Source organism: Callithrix jacchus, chromosome 1 (assembly GCF_049354715.1).
Source record: "Callithrix jacchus isolate 240 chromosome 1, calJac240_pri, whole genome shotgun sequence".
In the NCBI taxonomy this organism is placed as follows: Eukaryota; Metazoa; Chordata; class Mammalia; order Primates; family Cebidae; genus Callithrix; species Callithrix jacchus.
Window position 1 is genome coordinate 72,095,854 of NC_133502.1, and position 20,541 is coordinate 72,116,394.

General features: G+C 40.5%; 1 pseudogene; it reads right to left on the reverse strand.

The window, feature by feature from the left end:
* Window positions 1–688: 688 nt before the first annotated feature.
* LOC100407133 (mitofusin-1-like) lies at window positions 689–10,154 on the reverse strand (annotated as a pseudogene).
* Between the last annotated feature and the right edge of the window lie 10,387 nt (window positions 10,155–20,541).

Sequence of the window (20,541 nt, forward strand, 5' to 3'; positions counted from 1 at the left end):
TAAAACAAAAAGTGAACAACACATATACACAAAGCAAATACATACAAACAAATCAACCCCAGAAGTTCTTGGGGTCATTGCCCCAAAATTAACTTAAGTTGCCTCTTGATTTTCTATTAGAAGTGACTCCAATGGTAGACCTACTTATCTGTCAGAGCCTTCAAAATCTGCATCTATGACAGAAGGAAGGGGTGGTTTGGATTACAATTCTCAATTCTTTAATTCCTCATTCTGCAAAGTGACCTTGTACACTGTTCCTTCAAAAAACTTTTCAGTTTCTCCCACTCCTCTCCTTTGGGGATTTCGATTATACATATGTTTGGCCATTCTATGAATATTTTTGATGGTTCAAGCAATGCAGTTTATAAAGCAAAATAAAAAAAGTGGCTATTCCCATTAAAGAAAGCATCAAAAACTAGTTTTGAGAAAAAATATGAAAGGATCAGTATCAAAATCCTAGATGCCAGGAAGCAGAAGTTTTCAGAATTAAAAAAAAGCCCTCATTGAGAGATCAAGGTCCCACCCCTCAGGGGTCACAGAGTTGGAACTATTGCTTTGAACTAACTCATTATTTTAACCCATCAAATAATCTAGCCTTTTCTTTACCTAAAATTAAAATTAAGGACATATCATAGCACTCTTAAAGAAATGCAAACACCCTGATATAAATCGTTACCAGAATCGACACAGGGATTTGTTATTTGGGTACAGTTAGCATAATTCATGTCTAAAAGTCATTTTAGAAAAATAACACATGCCCCAATCTTCCAAGTTTTGTTTCCTCCTGTGATGTTTGCCCAAACAATCTCTGTTGTTAAGATTCTTCTTTATTGCTTGAATATAGAAACTGCTTAGTAAAATTCTACAGCTCATTTTCAATTTGAGCAGGTTTATTGCTTAAGAACTTTGAATTGGTCAGGCCCAGTGTCTCATACCTGTAATCCTAGCACTCTGGGAGGCTGAGGCAGCAGTATCTCTTAAGCCCAGGAGGTCCACTCTGAAGTGAGCTGTGATCACGTCACTGTACTCTAGCCTGGGCAACACAATGAGATTCTGTTTCAAAAAAAAAAAAAAAAAAAGACAGGGGCTGGATCTGGTAACATGGCGGAATAGGAACAGCTCCGATCTGCCGCTCCCAACAAGACCAGTGCAGAAGGCGGGTGATTTCTGCATTTCCAACTGAGGTACCCTCTTTATCTCATTGGGACTGGTTAGGCAGTGGGTGCAGCCCATGGAGGGCAAGCAGAAGCAGGGTGGGACATCACCTTACCCAGAAAGTGCAAGGAGCCAGGGCCTCCCTCCCCAAGACAAGGGAAGCTGTGAGGGACTGTGCTATCTAGCCCAGATACTAAGCTTTTCACACTGTTTTTTGCAATCCACAGACCCAGAGATTCCCTTGTGTGCTTACACCACAAGGGCCCTGGGTTTAAAGCACAAAACTGGGCAGCTGTTTGGGCAGACACCAAGCTAACTATAAGAGCTTATTTTTTTTTTCATACCCCAGTGGCACATGGAACCCTAGCAAGACAGAACCATTTACTTCCCTGGAAAGGGGGCTGAAGCCAGGGAGGCAAGTGGTCTCACTCAGTGGGTCCCACTCCCATGGAGCCCAGCAAGCTAAGAACCACTGGCTGGAAATTCTCACTGCCAGTACAGCAGTATGAAGTTGACCTGGGATGATCAAGCTTGGTGGGGAGAGGGGCGTCTGCCATTACTGAGGGTTGAGTAGGCATTTTTCACTGACAGTGCTAAGGAGGCCAGGAAGTTCAGACTTGGCAGAACTCAACACACCATGGCAAAGCAGCTGTGACCAGATTGTCTCTCTAGATTCCTCCTCACTGGGCAGGACATCTCTGAAAGAAAGGCAGCAGCTCTAGTCAGGGGCTTATAGACAAAACTCCCATCTCCCTGGGACAGAGCACTTGGAGGAAGGGGCAGCTGTGGGGACAGCTTCTGCGGATGTAAACGTTCCTACCTGCCAGCTCTGAAAAGAGTAATGGATCCTGACAAGAAGGATTCTCCCCACAGTGCTTGATCTCTGCTAAGGGACGGACTGCCTCATCAAGTGGGTACATGACCCCCATGCCTCCTGACTGGGAGAGAACTCCCAACAGGGGTTGACAGACACCCCATGCAGGAGAGCTCCAGCTGGCCTCAGGCCAGTGCCCCTCTGCGACGAAGCTTCCACAGGAAGGAGCAGACAAAATCTTTACTGTTCTGCAGCCTTGACTGCTGATACTCAGGCAAACAGGGTCTGGAGTGGACTTGCAGCAAACTGTAGCTGTCCTGCAGAAGAGGGACCTGACTATTAGAGAGAAAATTAACAAACAGAAAGGAATAACATCAACAGAAAGAATGCCCACACAGAAACCCATCCAAAGGTCATCAGCCTTTGGTAGATAAATCCAAAGGTAGATAAATCCATGAAGATGAGGAAAAGCCAGTGCAAAAATGCTGAAAATTCCAAAAACCAGAATGCCTTTTCTCCTCCAAATGTTTGCAACTCCTCTCCGGCAAGGGCACAAAACTGGACAGAGAATGAGTTTGATGAATAGAGCAGGCCTCAGTAGGTGGTAATAACAAACTCCTCGCAGCTAAAGGAGCATGTTCTAACCCAATGCAAGGAAGCTAAGAACCTTGATAAAAGGTTATAGGAACTGCTAATAACTAGTTTGGAGAAGAACATAAATGACCCAATGGAGGTGAAAAACACAGCATGAGAACTTCACAAAGCATACGCAGGTATCAATAGCTGAATTCATCAAGTGGAAGAAAGGATATCAGAGATTGAAGATAAACTTAATGAAATAAGGTGTAAAAACAAGATTAGAGAGAACAGAATGAAAAGGAATGAACAAAGCCTCCAAGAAATGTAAGACCATGTGAAAGACCAAACCGCTTACTGACTGGGGTACCTGAAAGTGGCAGGGAGAATGTAACCAAGTTAGAAAACACACTTCAGGATATTATCCAGGAGAACTTCCCCAACCTAGCAAGACAGGCCAATATTCAAATTCAGGAAATACAGAGAACACTACAAAGATATTCCTCGAGAAGAGCAACCCCAAGACACATAATGGTCAGATCATCCATGGTTGAAATGAAGGCAAAGATGTTAAGAGCAGCCAGAGAGAAAGATCGGGTGACTTTTGAAGGGGAACTCATCAGACTAACAGTGGATCTCTCTGCAGAAACCCTAAAAGCCAGAAGAGAATGGGGGCCAATATTCAACATTCTTAAAGAAAATAATTTTTAACCCAGAATTTCATATCCAGCCAAACTAAGCTTCATAAGCGAAGGAGAAATATAATCCTTTATAGACAAGCAAATGCTCAAGGGATTTTGTCACCACCAAGTCTGTCTTACAAGAGCTCCTGAAGGAAGCACTAAATATGGAAAGGAAAAAGCCGGTACCAGCTACTGCAAAAACACACCAAAATATAAATACCAACAACACTATGAATAAACTCCATCAACTAATGTACCAAATAACCAGATAGCATCATGATTACATGATACAATTCACACATAACAATATTAATCTTAAATGTAAGTGGGCTAAATTCCCCAATTAGACACAGACTGGCAGTTTGGATAAAGAGTCAAGACCCACTGGTGTGCTGTATTCAGGAGACCCATCTCATGTGCAAAGACACACATAGGCTTAAAATAAAGGGACAGAGAAATTTATCAAGCAAATGGAAAGGAAAAAGAAAGAAAAAGCAGGGGTTGCAATCCTAGTCTCCGATAAAACAGACTTTAAACCAACAAAGATCCAAAAAGACAAAGAAGGGCATTACATAATGGTAAAAGGATCAATGCAACAAGAAGAGTTAACTATCCTAAATATATATGCGCCGAATACAGGAGCACCCAGATTCATAAAACAAGTTCTTAGAGACCTACAAAGAGACTTAGACTCCCACAAAATAATAGTGGGTGACTTTAACACTCCACTCAGTATTGATGAGTCAGAAAATAAATAAGAGTATTTGGGACTTGAATTCAACTCTGGATCAAGCGGACCTAATAGACATCTACAGAACTCTTCACCCCAGATCAACAGAGTATACATTCTTCTCAGCACCACACAACACTTATTCTAAAATCAACCATATAATTGGAAGTAAAACACTCCTTAGCAAACACAGAAAACTGGAAATCATAATAAATAGTCTCTCAGACCACAGTGCAATCAAATTAGAAGTCAAGATTAAGAGACTCACTCAAAACTGAACAATTACATGAAAATTGAACAACCTGCTCCTGAATGACTACTGGGTAAATAACACAATTAAGGCAGCAATAAATAAGTTATTTGAAACCAATGAGAAGAAAGAGACAACATACCAGAATCTCTGCGACACAGCAAAACCAGTGTGAAGAGGGAAATTTATAGCACTAAATGCCCACATCAGAAAGTGGGAAAGATCTAAAATCAACACCCTAATATCACAACTAAAAGAATTAGAGAAGCAAGAGCAAACAAATTCAAAAGCTAGCAGAAGACAAGAAATGATTAAAATCAGAGCAGAACTGAAGGAGATAGAGGCATAAAAATACCCTTCAAAAAATCAATGACTCCAGGAGCTGGCTTTTTGAAAAGATTAAGAAAATAGACAGATTACTAGCCAGACTAATAAAGAAGAAAAGAGGGAAGAATCAAAAAGACACAATAAAAAATGATAAAGGGGCTATCTCCACTGATCCCACAGAAATACAAGCTGCCATCAGAGAATAGTATAAACACACACTACTTCACAAATAAACTAGAAAATCTAGAAGAAATGGATAAATTCCTGAACACATAAACTCTCCCAAGGCTAAACCGGAAAGAAGTAGAATCACTGAATAGACCAATAACAAGTTCTGAAATCGAGGCAGTAATTAATAGCCTACCAACCAAAAAAGCCTAGGACCAGATGAATTCACAGCCGAATCTTACCAGAGATACAAATAGGAGCTAGCACCATTCCTTCTGAAACTATTCCAAACAATAGAAAAAGAGGGACTCCTCCCTAAGTCATTTTATGAGGCCAGCAACATCCTGATTCCAAAGCCTGGCAGACACACACTGAAAAAAGAAAATTTCAGGCCAATATACCTGATGAACATCGGTGCAAAAATCCTCAATAAAATATTGGCAAACTGAATCCAGCAGCATATCAAAAAGCTTATTCACCACAATCAGGTCAGCTTCATCCTTGGGATGCAAGACTGGTTCAACATATGCAAACAATAAATGTAATCCATCATACAAACAGAACCAATGGCAAAAACACATGATTATCTCAATAGATGCAGAAAAGGCCTTTAATAAAATTCAACACCCATTCATGCCAAAAACTCTCAATAAACTAGGTACTAATGGAACATATCTCAAAATAACAAGAGTTATTTATGACAAACCCATAGCCAATATACTGAATGAGCAAAAGCTGGAAGCATTCCCTTTGAAAACCAGCACAAGACAAGGATGCCCTCTCTCACCACTCCTATTCAACATAGAATTGGAAGTTCCGGCCAGGGCAATCAGGCAAGAGAAAGAAGTAAAGGGAATTTAAATAGGAAGAAAGGAATTCAAATTGTCTCCGTTTGCAGAGGACATGATTGTATATTTAGAAAACCCCAGGTCTCAGCCCCAAAACTCCTTAAGCTGATAAACAACTTCAGCAAAGTCTCAGGCTGCTAAATCAATGTACAAAAATCACAAGCATTCCTATACACCAATAATAGATAAGCAGAGAGCCAAATCATAAGGGAACTCCCATTTGCAATTGCAGCAAAGAGAATAAAATACCTAGGAATACAACTTACAGGGGATGTGAAGGACCTCTTCAAGGAGAACTATGAGCCACTGCTCAAGGAAATAAGAGAGAACACAGACAAATGGAAAGTAATTCCATGCTCATGGATAGGAAGAACCAATACTGTGAAAATGGCCATACCACCCAAAGTAATTTATAGATTCAATGCTATTCCCATCCAGCGACCTTTGACTTTCTTCACAGAACTAGAAAAAAAAAATTACTTTAAATTGCATATAGAACCAAAAAAGAGCCTGTATAGCCAAGACAACCCTAACCAAAAAGAACAAAACTGGAGGCATCACACAACCTACTTCAATGTATACAACAAATCTATAGTAACCAAAGCGGCATCGTACTGGTATCAAAACAGAGATATAGACCAATGGAACGGAAGAGAGGCCTCAGAGGCAACACCACACATCTACAACCATCTGATCTTTGACAAACCTGACAAAAACAAGTAATGGGGCAAGGAGTCCCTTTTAATAAATGGTGCTGGGAAAACTGGCTAGCCATAAGCAGAAAACAGAAACTGGACCCCTTCCTTACACCTTATACAAAAATTAACTCAAGATAGACTGAAGACTTAAATGTAAAACCTGAAACCATAAAAATCCTAGAAAAAAGCCTAGGCAATACATTTAGGACACAGGCATAGGCAAAGACTTCATGACTAAAATGCTAAAAGCAATTGTAACAAAAGCCAAAATTGACAAATGGGATCTAATTAAAATAAAGAGCTTCTGCACAGGAAAAGAAACTGTCATCAGAATGAACAGGCGACCCACAGAATAGAAGAAAATTTTTGCAATCTATCTATCTGACAAAGGTCTAATATCCAGAATCTACCAGGAACTTAAACAAATTTACAAGAAAAAAACAACCCCATCAAAAAGTGGGCAAAAGATATGAACAGACCCTTCTCAAAAGAAGACATTTATGCAGCCAATAAACATAAAAAAAGCTTATCATCATTGGTCTTTAGAGAAATGCAAATCAAAACCACAATGAGATACCATCTCATGCCAGTTAGAATGGCGATCATTAAAAAGTCAGGAAACAACAGATACTGGAGAGGATGTGGAGAAATAGGAACACTTTTATACTGTTGGTGGGAGTGTAAATTAGTTCAACCATTGTGGAAGACAGTGTGGTGATTCCTCAAGGATCTAGAACCAGAAATACCATTTGACAAAGCAATCCAATTACTGGATGTATACCCAAAGGATTATAAATCATTCTACTATAATGATGCATGCACATGTATGTTTATTGCAGTGCTATTTACTATAGCAAAGACTTGGAACCAACCCAAATGCCCATCAATGATAGAGTGGATAAAGAAAATGTGGCATATGTATACCATGGAATACTGTGCAGCCATAAAAAGGAATGAATTCATGTCCTTTGCATGGACATGGATGAAGCTGGAAACCAGCATCCTCAGCAAACTAACACAGGAACAGAGAACCAAATACCACATGTTCTCACTCACGAGTGGGAGTTAAACAATGAGAACACATGGACACAGGGAGGGCAATATCACACACTGGGGCCTGTTGGGGGATGGGGGCAAAGGAAGGAGAACATTAGCACAAATAGCTAATGCATGAGGGGTTTAAAACTTAGATGATGGGTTGATAGGTGCAGCAAACCATCATGGCACATATATACCTATGTAACAAAACTGCAGGTTCCGCACATGTATCTTAAAGCAAAATTTTTTTAAAAAAGTGGCCAGGCATGGTGGCTCACACCTGTAATCCCAGCACTTTGGGAGGCTGAGGTGGGTGGATCACCTGAGGTCAGGAGTTTGCGAACAGCCTGACCAACATGGCAAAACCCCGACTCTACTAAAAATACAAAAATTAGCTGGGGGTGCTGGCACGTGCCTGTAGTCCCAGCTACTTGGGAGGTTGAGGCAGGACAATCGCTTGAACCTGGGAGGCAGAGGTTGCAGTGAGCCAAGATTGTGCCATTATACTCCAGCCTGGGTGACAGAGCGAGACTCCATCTCAAAATTAATTAATTAATTAATTAAAAAAAGAAAACTGTTGGACGCTATTAAGTGTAATAGTTACAAGAGTAGAAATGTCAACTGGAGCATACTATTTAAGTTATTAACATGAAAAAAAGAGCTTTGAATTGTTTTGTATGTTCTCTAACTGATCTATTTCTTTGGATGATCTAGTAATTTTTTTCTTCCAGATGTTTTTGAGTTGGCACTGGCAAGCAAAAGTGATAACCATTTCTTGTTTTGCTTCATGGCTGCAGTTTACACTCCTGAAGTTAGCAATTATCTGAAGTTTTTCAAATGCATGGTTCACAAACTGCTGTGTACAGCCTCTCTCCTTGGCACAGGTGGTACAGGACAGCCTTTCATAAAGATACCAAGCTCCATACATACATAATAAAACATATATGAATTATCAGGCTATAGTTTTCCAAATTACTCCTCCAACAGAGATGCCCATAGAAGTCCTAGATGTAAGAGAAGCTAATCCTGTTATTAAGGTAACCATGAGTTCTTTGTGTGATGCATTATCTAGTGTCACTGGGTTGGTAGGAGCAGTGGGAGTAGAGGCTAAAGAGCTAGGGAAAGATAGGCTTTGACAATCCTGAACGCACCCTCTGAGTATTTGTAGGGCCCAGGAATCAATCCACAAGTGAAGACCAGCTCAGGGAAAAATGGAATACAGTATCCTCTTGAAAATCTGGCCATAACTTGTGGCGATATAGGTCATAACTGAGATCAGATTTCTTGCAAGGGGTCAGTGTATGCAGTTTAGTCTGTATATCAGCTGGAAGTAATGGTTTTAAATTTTTAATAACTTCTTGCTGGGGTTAGACATTGAGTCATTGTCTTCACTGGTGCATCAATCAGCCATATTTCTTCTGATACTGTCTTCTAAGTGCCTATTTAAATCATCTTTGTATTCTTTCATTACACTTGGAGTAGAATGAAACTGAGCAAAATTCATCAACCAAAGCAAACAGTCAACAAATTTCATCTGTCTTTGCACATGAAACCTTGTTTGCCACTTCCTTGGTAACCTCTCTGATTTTTTTCTTAACATCTAGTGTTAAAAGGTTCAACTGGTTTTGGATAAAGTCCAGTCTATCAGTTTGTTCTTCCCGCTCTTTCTTTGAATAAGCTCTTCTCTGTTGCTGCCACGTTTATTGAATCCATTATGTTTTTTGCAATATCTTGTATTGGCTTAGCTCTGATTATATGCTGTTTGAACCTTGTTTTCACTGCTGATTGTGATATATATTCCTCAAAGATTTGTTTAAAATTCTGAAACTCCTATTATCTTTCTTGAAATCCTTTAGCAAGTACTTCACTGCCTTCTGGCATCTCCTGTGGTTTGTACCATCTAGCACTAAGAACTTGCTTTGCTGAAATAAAGAATATGTCATTCTGTGCTTCTAAAGGATCTACAACTTGAAGCTTCTCCACAAAGAAATGCAAGCATCTTTCTATGTGCTGTCTGCATGCATCTTCCATATATTCTGGCTCTGATGAAGAGACATCCCAGTAATTATTCAGAATTAAATTATTAGGCTTGGAAAACTGCTCATTTGCCTTGTGAAGAAATGTTTTTCTGTGTTTGCTAGTGTCGATTCAGAGTTTACAACCAAAATGACATGAACATCTAAGCAATGCTCATCAATTCAGGTGTCCAGCTCTGTTGTGACATCTGTGCCTGGACCGTCTACTAAAACCAGCTCACCTCTCAAGAGGACACACTTTGTCTTTGGCCAAAACACATGGATAAGACAGCGAGCTTCCAAGTCTTTGTCCATATGAAGGGCATAGGACAGCTGATGAACTGTCTTCACACTCTTTTTATCTTATCCTTTTGTCATAAGATAGGTTTTATGTCCACTGGTTCTTTAAACAGGAAGCAATTGGTTGTATGGCCAGTCCCACTAGGAAGAGCATTATCCCACAACATTGCATTGACAACAGAGCTTGTCCTGCCAAAAAATGCCACCTTCATTTATCTCTGAGATAGCACCTTACCAACGATAAAAACTTTGTTTTTATATCTTTGTGTTTCTACTTGATTATCCTTAGTAGCTCAGTCAAGTTCTATGTTCTTGTATGTTGCCATTATTATTCCACCCTGACTGGATCTTCAGATCTTGAGCTGAGAAGGGAGATCCACATACTTCAACAATATGTGATCCTCAGTAACAAACTCCAGTAAGGGGTCAAAGATTGCCTTTTTATCCAGCACAAAGTGCTTCAGTAAAGGAGCAGTTTCTGCCATTATGCTAAGTTTCCAAGACTCTGACATGTTACCCAGCAACTATAGCTTGGTCATGGCCCCATCCTTCCAAGAGATCACTCTGTTAATTCTTTTTTAATCTTTTTTTCTTTGTGTTTCATTTTAGACAGCATCTAACGTTGTCTTTTAGGTCACCAATATTTTCTTCTAAAACTTCTGATCTGCTGCAATTCTCATGTAATATAGTTTTTGACTCAGTTTTTGAAGTTTTCATCTCTAGAAGTTTCGTTTGGGTCTTCCATGTCACTACTTAGCATTTTTAATCTTTTCTCTAGCTTCTTAAACATATGAAATTTGATCAGAATAGCTGCTTTAAAGTCCTTGACTATGCTATAATCGGTGTCATTTTGGAGTTGGTTTTGATTCACTGATTTTGCTTCTCATTATAGGCTGTATTTTCCTGCTTCTTTGCATGTCTGACAATTTTTCGTTGAATGCTGGATAGTGATGATTTATTTCATTGGTTGTTGACTATTTTTTTATTCCTGTAAATACTTTTTATCTCTGTTATGAGACGTAGTTAAGGTACTTTGAAAAAGTTTGATCATTTCTGGGCTTGCTTTTATAAGAGTTGTTCATTAGAAACAGATCTGAATTTAGTCTAGGATTAATTTTTCTCCACTACAGTGGCAAGGCGGTTCTTAGTACATTAACTGATCTCCCTGAATTATAAGGTTTTCCATTCTGGTTTTTGGGAACAGGCACTATTTTTGGCCTCATGTGTTCTTTGAAGCGCTGTTCTCTTCAGTCTTTTGGATCACTCTTCCCCCATCCTCAGAGAGTTTCCTCACACATATGTACTGATGATCAGTGCTCTGCTCAAGATCCTATGGGAACTCTCTGTGGGTCTCCAGGGTTCTTACTCTGTGAAGCTCTCTTCTCTTCAGAACTCTTGCTCTCTTGGCTTCCCCAATTCCCAGCTCTGTCTCAACTTAGAGAGACCACCATGCTCTACCTGGTTGCCCCTCCCTGTACCATGGCCTGAAAGCTTTCTCAGAGCCATAAGGTGGGCAATCTTAGGGCTTACTTTGATGCAGGGCAGCTGAGTCCCCAGATTGGAGTCTTAGCCTGGGAAAGTTCTTGGTTTTACCCAGGAAGGAATTCAAGGTGAGCCAGTGGTATTCAGACAGTAATCTTTTATTGACCAGAACTGTCCTCATGGAGCAGGGTTAACTCATAGGCAGTGCACCCAAAGCAGCTCTTGTGAGCTGTCGGCTAGCTGTGTTTCTACCCACTTTTACCCAGTTTTAATTACATGCAAAATTAAGGAGTGAATTAATGCAAATTAAGGGGCAGGTCATTCAGAACTTTCTAGAAAAGAGGGGGCAACTTCCTGGTCATTGCCATGACATTTGTAAGTTATCTGGGTGCTGATGAGAGTGTCTTATGCTAATGAGCATTGGGAGCAGCTAGAAGCTGCCTTTGGGCCACCTGCTCGCTTTTGCCAGTTTCTTCACTGTGTCCTGGTTTGACCAGATCCTAGCTTTGTCAGCAGGGTTGTGATTGGAAAGCAAGGCCTGCTAGCTTCTTTCCTCAACTGCACGTTTCTCACGCTTCTTAGAGATCACTATTCTTTGTTGCCTGATGTCCATGCAATGCTGTTGTTTCATGTGTTTATTTTGGTTGTTTCAAGCAGGAGATTGTTATTCCATTTCAACCAAATTTAAGACTCTTTAAAATTCATTTTACACTGTCTTCTCCGTTTGCAGAGGCATCAGATAAAATTCCTTTGACTTTCTGCAGTCTTTCTTTGAATAGCAAACCTAAAAATATACTTATTTTTGGATGTCTAAAAGATTTCTCTAGTTATTATAGTGCAAGTTCATTTTCATATTTCAACATCAGATTTTCATTTTAATAGCAATATTATTTTCTACCTTATGTTACTCATATTACAACATCTCTCAAAATGTTCTGTGAAGCCATTTCTAAAGTTGAATCAGGAAATTATCTAGCAAAGGCCAGGAATTAGGATTATGGCTTTATTATAATGATAGAGTGTCACTACTATACTTCTTTATAAAGCAAAAATGTTACCAATATTGTGACTGAATTTTCCAGAGTAGTGTCTTCAAAAAGTAAAGTAATGAGTACTTTAGTATTTTTTAAATTTACACAAGAAATATTTTTTAAAAGTATCATTGGCTGGTCATGGTGGCTATGCCTGTAATCCCAGCACTTTGGGAGGCCGAGGTGGATGGATCACGAGGTCAAGAGATCAAAACCATCCTGGCCAACATGGTGAAACCCCATCTCTACTAAAATACAAAAATTAGCTGGGCGTGATGGCGTGTGTCTGTAGTGCCAGCTACTTGGGAGGCTGAGGCAGGAGAATTGCTTCAACCCGGGAGGCAGAGGTTGCAGTGAGCCAAGATCGCACCACTGCATTCCAGCTTGGCACCTGGTGACATAGGAAGACTCTATCTCAAAAAAAAAAAAAGAAAAGAAAGAAAAACAACGAAGTATCATCGTTTTCCAGGTTTCCTTGAGGATCTAACAAATATAAGAACTTTTCCCATTATTCTAACTGTGTATACTCATATTCTCACTCTTTTCCTCCATTATAGAAATGGCATATTGTCTTTAAGTATTCTCTTTTTTTCTTTCATTATTAAAATACTAGTAATGATATTCAAAGATTTCCATGACTGAGCCTCTACTGACTGTTTCACACTTTCTGTTCCACCCAAATGGAGGATTCTAAGGCCCCCTCACAGATCACACTTAACCATGTCCACCTCCATGTTCTCTGTTACCCCTCTAAGATGGGTACCTGCTCACTCCCAATGTGCACCATCCAATCTCACCCTCCCATAAGGAGCCAGCCCCAACACCAAATACAGGAAGTCTTCTCAAGATTTCCCTCTTGCTACCTCAACTCAACTTTCCCTCTCAGAAATTCCACTGCATTTTGTTTAAACTTGATTTTAACTTTGTTTTGGAGTCTTTTGTTTATATTTCTTACACTTCTAGAGTAGTAATTCTCAAAGTTTAGTGTGCATCAAAATCACCCAACGAGCTTGTTAAGACACTGCTGAGCCCTACTCCTAGAGTTTCTAGGGCCCAAGAATTTCTGGTATGCTCTTGATTGACACAGATCCTGCTGGTCCAAGGAGAACACTTTTCAGAACCCCATGGTCTAGACCCCTTGAAAGTAGCATCCATCTCTCATGCATCTTTAATTCCACAAAGTATTCAACAAAGTGACTTGCAAAGAGCTGTTCGAAGGATACCTTTATTAGTATTGAATTTCTGGACTTCAAAGGTGTATTTTAGAAAATTGAATTTCTGCTCCATTTGGGTGGAGCAGAAAGTGTGAAACAGTCAGTAGAGAGAGGCTCAGTCATGGAAATCTTCAAATATCATTACTAGTATTTCACTAGTCATATGCATTAATGTAATAAAAAACAACCACAGTTACAATGAAGAACCCAAAAGAAGTAAAAAAAAATGAGCACAAGATCTGTTTATAAGTTTGTCTGCTTCATCAGTGAATAAAGCAAAGGGGATAGGGGAGACGAGTGCAGTGGCTCACACCTGTAATCCCAGCACCTTGGGAGGCCAAGGAGGGTTGTTCACTCCTGAGGTCAGGAGTTTGAAACCAGCCTGGCCAACATGATGAAACCCCGTCTCTATTAAAAATACAAAAATTAGCTGGGCATGGTGGCATGTGCCTATAATCCCAGCTACTCAGGAGGATGAGGTACAAATTGCTTGAACCCAGGAGGCAGATGTTGCAGTGACCTGAGATAGTGCCATTATACTCCAGCCTGGGTAACAAAGTGAGACTGTCTCAAAAACAGCAAGGGAGGAAGTATGAAGTTGGGTGATTTCCAATATCATATGTACCAAAGTTTCTGGTTAGTTATTCCAGTTTTTGCACAAAGAAAAGATTTTTTTTTGTTCTTACCATTGTGTAGTTCTAGTGATTAGTAGGTTCAGTATGAGTGTTTTGTTAATTATTACTTGGGAAAATCAATAGAAAATCTGATGTTAAAAAGCATCAGATGCAAAATTTAAAGCCAAACAAAAGACAGCCATGTGTAGGGCAATGGGGAGGTGCAGAACTCTGAGGACAAGGTTGTATGAGTGTGAGTTCTGGCTGTGTTTTGATGCCTGTGTGGACGTGGGTGCTCTCCTCTGAAGAGGGGCTCTAAAAATAATCATGCATACTTCCAAGGGTAAAGTCCTCAAAACAGTGCCTGGCACACAGCGTTTGTTAAAAATAAACTAGCAGAGAGCCTGCTTAGGTTAGTCTATGCTTTCAGCGACCATATTTTTCCAACTGAAATTTAGAACGAGAGTGATACGTGGGCCACGTCTGGGAATAAAAGGTTCTCAAAATAATCCTGTGATTCCCCAGATATTTCTAGAGTTTATAGAAGCCAAAGGCTATATATTTTATAGAAAAAAATGTTTACATACTTCAGGTTGTCTGGTATCCATATTTGTATATTCTCAGCCCTCATCTTCCATTTCCTCCAAATATCCTATATCTTCAGGGAAAGGAAACCAGAGCATTCTCCTCCCAAATTGAGAGCAGGAAGGAAAAACTCACATCTTCCTCAGTTTTTTCCAGTCTTTATGTGGGTAGATTGATCTAGAATGTAAAGGATTTTATGGTAATGGTTGTAGGGAAGTTTAGATCTTTTCCCAGAAAGTTTGATTTATTTAAAAAAACAGATTAACAGAAAAGAAAAAAAAGCAGCCGGGTGCGGTGGCTCACGCCTGCAATCCCAGCACTTTGGGAGGCTAAGGCGGGTGGATCACGAAGTCAAGAGATCGAGACCATCCTGGTCAACATGGTGAAACCCCATCTCTACTAAAAATACAAAAAATTAGCTGGGCATGGTGGTGCACGCCTGTAGTCCCAGCTACTCAGGAGGCTGAGGCAGGAGAATTACTTGAACCCAGGAGGGGGAGGTTGTGGTGAACCGAGATCACGCCATTGCACTTCAGCCTGGGTAACAAGAGCAAAACTCTGTCTTCAAAAAAAAAGCTTACTGCCCAGGCACAGTGGCTCATTACTATAATCCCAGCACTTTTGGAGCCTGAGGCCGGCGGATCACTTGAGGTCAGGAGTTTGAGACCACCCTGGCCAGCATGGTGAAATGCTGTCTCTACTAAAAATTTAAAAATTAGGTGGGCCTGGTGGTATCTGCCTGTAGCCTCAGCTACTTGGGAGGCTGAGGTGAGAGAATAGCTTCAACCCAGGAGGCAGAGGTTGCAGTGAGCCAAGATCGTACCACTGCACTCCAGCCTAGGCAACAGAGTGAGACTCTGTCTCACACACACACACACACACACACACACACAGCTTACAAATTTTAGAAACATGCATATTTGCTCGGGAGTCAGACAAAATAAAACTCAGGCCAGGTATGGTGGCTCACTCCTGTAATCCCAGCACTTTGGGAGGCTGAGACAGGAAGATCACCTGAGGTCAGGAGTTTGGGATCAACCTGGCCAACATGATGAAATGCTGCCTCTACTGAAAACACAAAAAGTAGCTGAGTGTGGTGGTGTGGGCCTGTAATTCCCACTACTCGGAATGCTGAGGCAGGAGAATTGTTTGAACTGGAGGTGGAGGTTGCAGTGAGCCAAGATTGTGCCATTGCACTCCAGCCTGGGCCACAAGAGCAAAACTCCATCATAAAATAAAATTAAAATTAAAAGAAGAACTCAAAGAAATCACCAGGTGGTTGACACTCTTCTACTATCTTGTGGTTACAGAAAGAATGGGGGCTCAGAGCACAGCCCAAATCAGGTTATGGCAGTAAGACAAGTTATGGAGGGAGAAAAGAGGCCTGAATAACAAAAGGGGTCTTATTATGTAGATGAAAACTCACAGGTGGCCATGGTAAGAGTTTCCTTCAGAACTTTAATGACGTTGGATGCTCAGTTAAGCTTTTCTAGATCTGGATAAGAGAAGGCCTCAGAGGAAGCCTGGCTGCACCGTGCAGATTCTGCACAGATGCAAAGTTCCCCAGGCAAGACAGCTTTTGAGGGCTACTTCTGTTTGCAGGCCCTCTGAACAGCCATCTGCGAATATATCAAAGAAGGATATTTTGGAGTGAAATATTTTGGTGTCCTTCACGATCCTCACTGGAACCCGTGATAGTCCGCATCCTGGCCCTGAAGTTTTAGAGTGATAGCTAATATATATAAACAGAATAAGCCAAAGGACACCCAAAAATAAGCAGGCAATTTCTCAGCAACTTTATTACTTTTATAAAGGGTTAATGATTCTATGGAGAGCCCTGGAATGTACGATAAGTCTCTGCCTTTGTTTCTTATAGAAGCAAAGGGAGTTACCAGTGAGGGATTAATAAATTCCAAGGATCACTTAGAGATTGTGTTTATCCACGAGAAACATCCCCCAGCAACATGTGGGGGACGTGGGAGAGCTTTCCCTTTCACCCTCTCTGAAGGTTCACTGAAAAATCAACTTGCGAATGGCAGATTAATAGGAGAAAAGCTGTACAAATTCATTTAACATGTATACATTGGGAGCCTTCTGAATGAAGGCACAACTTCCCAACGAGATACAGAAGCTTATATACCATTCTGAGGTTAGAAGACAGGAATAACAAGCCTGGTGGTCGCAGGAGAAGAGAAAATTCCAGACAGTGTTTTCACATGACTAGCAAAAAAGAACTGCAGAAATAGCTGCAGAAACTATGGGCTGATAAGACCCCGAAAAACCAGGGTGTGGACCAAGCTAGCGAATACTAAGTGTACCCACTGTGGCAGTGCATTTGACCTAGGTTTCACCTACACCCTCATTATACGCTCATTAACATACAAATCACACACCCACCAGCACCATGACAGTTCCAGGAACACCCATATTTGGTGTAAAAATGAGTAGCACTACAGTTCCCGAACATCCCCACCTTTTCCAGGAATCTTTATGAATATTCCACCCCTTAGTTAAAATCCATAAAGGCAGCAGCTCCAAACCCCTTTGCATGTGACTCTCTCTTGATTATACCCGCACGCCCCTTTCTTGAGTGTATACTTTTCACTTTGCAATACTTTCCCATACTTGGACTATTTTCTGACTCAGCCTTGAATTTATTCTCACTGGGGTGGAGGTCCCACTGGCAACTGAGGACCTTCCACAGCCCACTGATGTCAGTTACAGACAGAATGGGAGTTTGGGTCCTGGTTATGGGAGCGGAGAGAAGAATTCCATTGAGGGGCAATAAATGATTACTAGAAAGAATGACTGGATGGGAAACAGAAATTAATTTGTAAATAGTTCTCTTTGGAATTTAAAAGATCCTTGGAGCCAGTTATTATCTTGAAGAGGGTCTGTTCAGATGTAGTTAATTTTTTGGTCTCCTTTTCTGTAATGGATAATGAGATAACAGGGAAGACAACAAGAATAATTGTTCCCCTTGGTGGGCCAGTCCTATCTGTATGTATAGATAGGGGAAAACCAGTGCTTACTGATCTCTAAGGGTTTTTAATTTAAAATACTCATTATACCAGGGACCTGTATTTAGGAGTGAAATACTTAGATTTCCTTCAAACACAGCTAAAGGCAGAGAGCTAGTCCCAAATTATTGATGAGAAGATTAAGTAAAGTGGACAGAAGAGAAAAAGATTATATGTCTGTCAGACTGCTAGCCTTTCATTACTTCTCACATCTGGCAGGATTAAGATATTTCCCAAGACTGAGACACTCATGGAAGGCAGCCAGCCCTCACTAAGAACCTTCATAAGCTCACTGCAGCTTTCCTGCTGCTACACACAGGCATATTCTCTCCTCTCCCCTCCCTCCCTCCCTCCCTTCCCTTCCCTTCTTTCCTTCCTTAACTGAGTCAAACTCAATTGTGTGTTATTTCTACAAACATTTTGTATAAACACACAAAAAGGAAGTATACAATGAATCTTCACATATCTATTACCCAGCTTCAAGTATTATCAACATTTGCCAATCTTGTTTTATTTACTCTCCACCCCTTCCTCCCCTTGCCACTCAATGTTTTCCTGGAGCTTTTTTTTTTTTTTTTTTTTTTTTTTTTTGAGGCAGTGTTTCGCTCTTGTTGCCTAGGCTGGAGTGCAATGGTACGATCTCGGTTCACTGTAACTTCTGCCTCCCGGTTGCAATTCTCTTGCCTCAGCCTCCCAAGTAGCTGGGATTATAGGCATGTACCACCATGCCCAGTTAATTTTGTATTCTTAGTAGAGACAGGATTTCTCCATCTTGGTCAGGCTGGTCTCAAACTATTGACCTCAGGTGATCCACTCACCTTAGCCTCCCAAAGTGCTGGGATTACAGGCATGAGCCACCGCACCCAGCCTCTCTGGAGCATTTTAAGGCAAATTCCAGGTTTTCAAGTTTTTTTATTTTTTAGACAGCGTCTCGCTCTGTCACCAGGCTGGGTGCAGTGGCGCAATCTCAGCTCACTGCAACCTCGTGGATTCAAGGGATTCTCCTGCCTCAGCTTCCCAAATAGCTGGGACTACAGATGTGTGCCACCATACCCAGCTAATTTTGTACTTTTAGTAGAGACAGTGTTTCACCATGTTGGCTAGGATGATCTCCACCTCGTGGCCTCCTGATCCACTGGCCTCAGCCTCCCAAAGTGCTGAGATTACCGGAGTGAGCCACCGCACCTGGCATAGGTTTTCAGTCTTAAATGTATCATATCTGTCTAAAAACAAGCACTTTAAAAAAAAAAAAAAACAAAAACCTATTCACAACACATTATCATACTTTCCCAAATTAATATTTCTTAATTTCATCTAATACCCAGTTTGTTTTAAATTTTTCTTAAAAATAAACTTATGCAGTTGGTGTGTTCAAATAAGCTCTATGCAAAGTCTATTACATCGTGCATTTGATAAATCTCTTAAGCTCTTTCAATATGTGATACTTCCCCCTTTTTTTTTCTGGCTTTCATGCCATATGTTTGGTCTGCTCAATTTTCCACAGTCTGGATCTTGATGAATTGCATTCTTATAGTGTAACTAACACATTCTTTCACTTCCTGTAAGCTGATGTTTACACGTAGAGGCTTGTTTAGACTCAGGTTTGAATTTTTTTAGCATGAAAAGTTCCAGTCACAGTGCAGAGTGTCTGATGATCCCAGGTTTGGTACTTTTTAGGTTGATCAGTTTAAAAGTAGCTGTTGGGGAGGCAAGGGCACGTATCAGTTTCCTCTGCACGCCCATTGTCAAGCAGAGCATTGTGCCTAGAGCAAGCCCCGGCAATGTTAACTGAGTTGACGCAGCTGATGAAACCCAGATTTTTGGGACCTCAGATACAAATCTACTATTCTCAGCTGAGATGCCTAAACTTTATTAATTCACATCTGTACGTCGTAAAAATTCTATTTTATGACCTTAGCCAGTTTTGACCAGTTCACCTTGACTGCGGTTCTGTTTCATCTTTTTCTCATAAATAGCCTCAACCTTAAATAATGAGATTCAGAAATATGGCTAAGTATAGAGTTTATTCGAGTACAGAGCTTGAGGATAACCACTCAGGAAGTATCAGCTCCAAATGAATATGGTCAGCATTCCCAAGTGGAGAAGTTAAGGTTTCACTTTTACAGACGGAGACAAAGACATTTTCAGAAAATCACAACATTTTTCACAGGAGACCAATGCATACATTACAGGGAGCTGATTGGTCACACGTTGGTCCATGCCAAGGAAGATTACCCTGTTGCTCAATGAGGAGGGGTAGTGATCTGAGAGGGTCTTCTCTCTAGTGCTGTTTGGTCTTCCTAATTATTCACAGGGAAAAAAAATGGCGGAAGTTGCAGCTGCATGCCACGTGATTCAGGCTGCATAGCCACGTTTGTCTCAAGGCTGAGAATAACTTAAGTTCCATCAACTTGAAGTCTGAATTATTTAATTTCACAATAGAAATTAAAACAATAAAATTTTACAAAGATTTTAATGTTTCTTAATAAGAAGAAGCCGTCTTTATGCAAATTGTGAAATTTTAAACTAAATATATATTTTTAAAGTTAGTAATTTACTCAAATGTTGTTTAGACATTGTTTTAGAAACTGGAATTTTGAGTGTCTATGCTTGTCATCTTTTATGATGAATGGTCGCTGTTTATTTGCAAAACTTGCCAATCTACCAAAGCTTTATTTGCTGGGAAGTTAGCATGTCTGGGAAAGTAACACTTTCTTTTCACTTTAGTAATGTATAAATATTTTTAAAATAGGATATACATATTTTTAGGAAAATATTCTTAGCAAACCTAAGATTGGAATCTGTGAGTTCATTTTTCCCCCATTTTTTTCTATACCTTTAAAAAAATTCCCCTTTGGAGATTGAAACAGGAGAAAGGATAGGGGCCAATATCACACAGGGACAGGAGTTGAGCCTCAGAGAGTCACATATTCAGGGCCCAAGTGGGTGCAGGGCTACCTTGTTAGAAGTTGGAATGCCTCTGCACCAGTCAT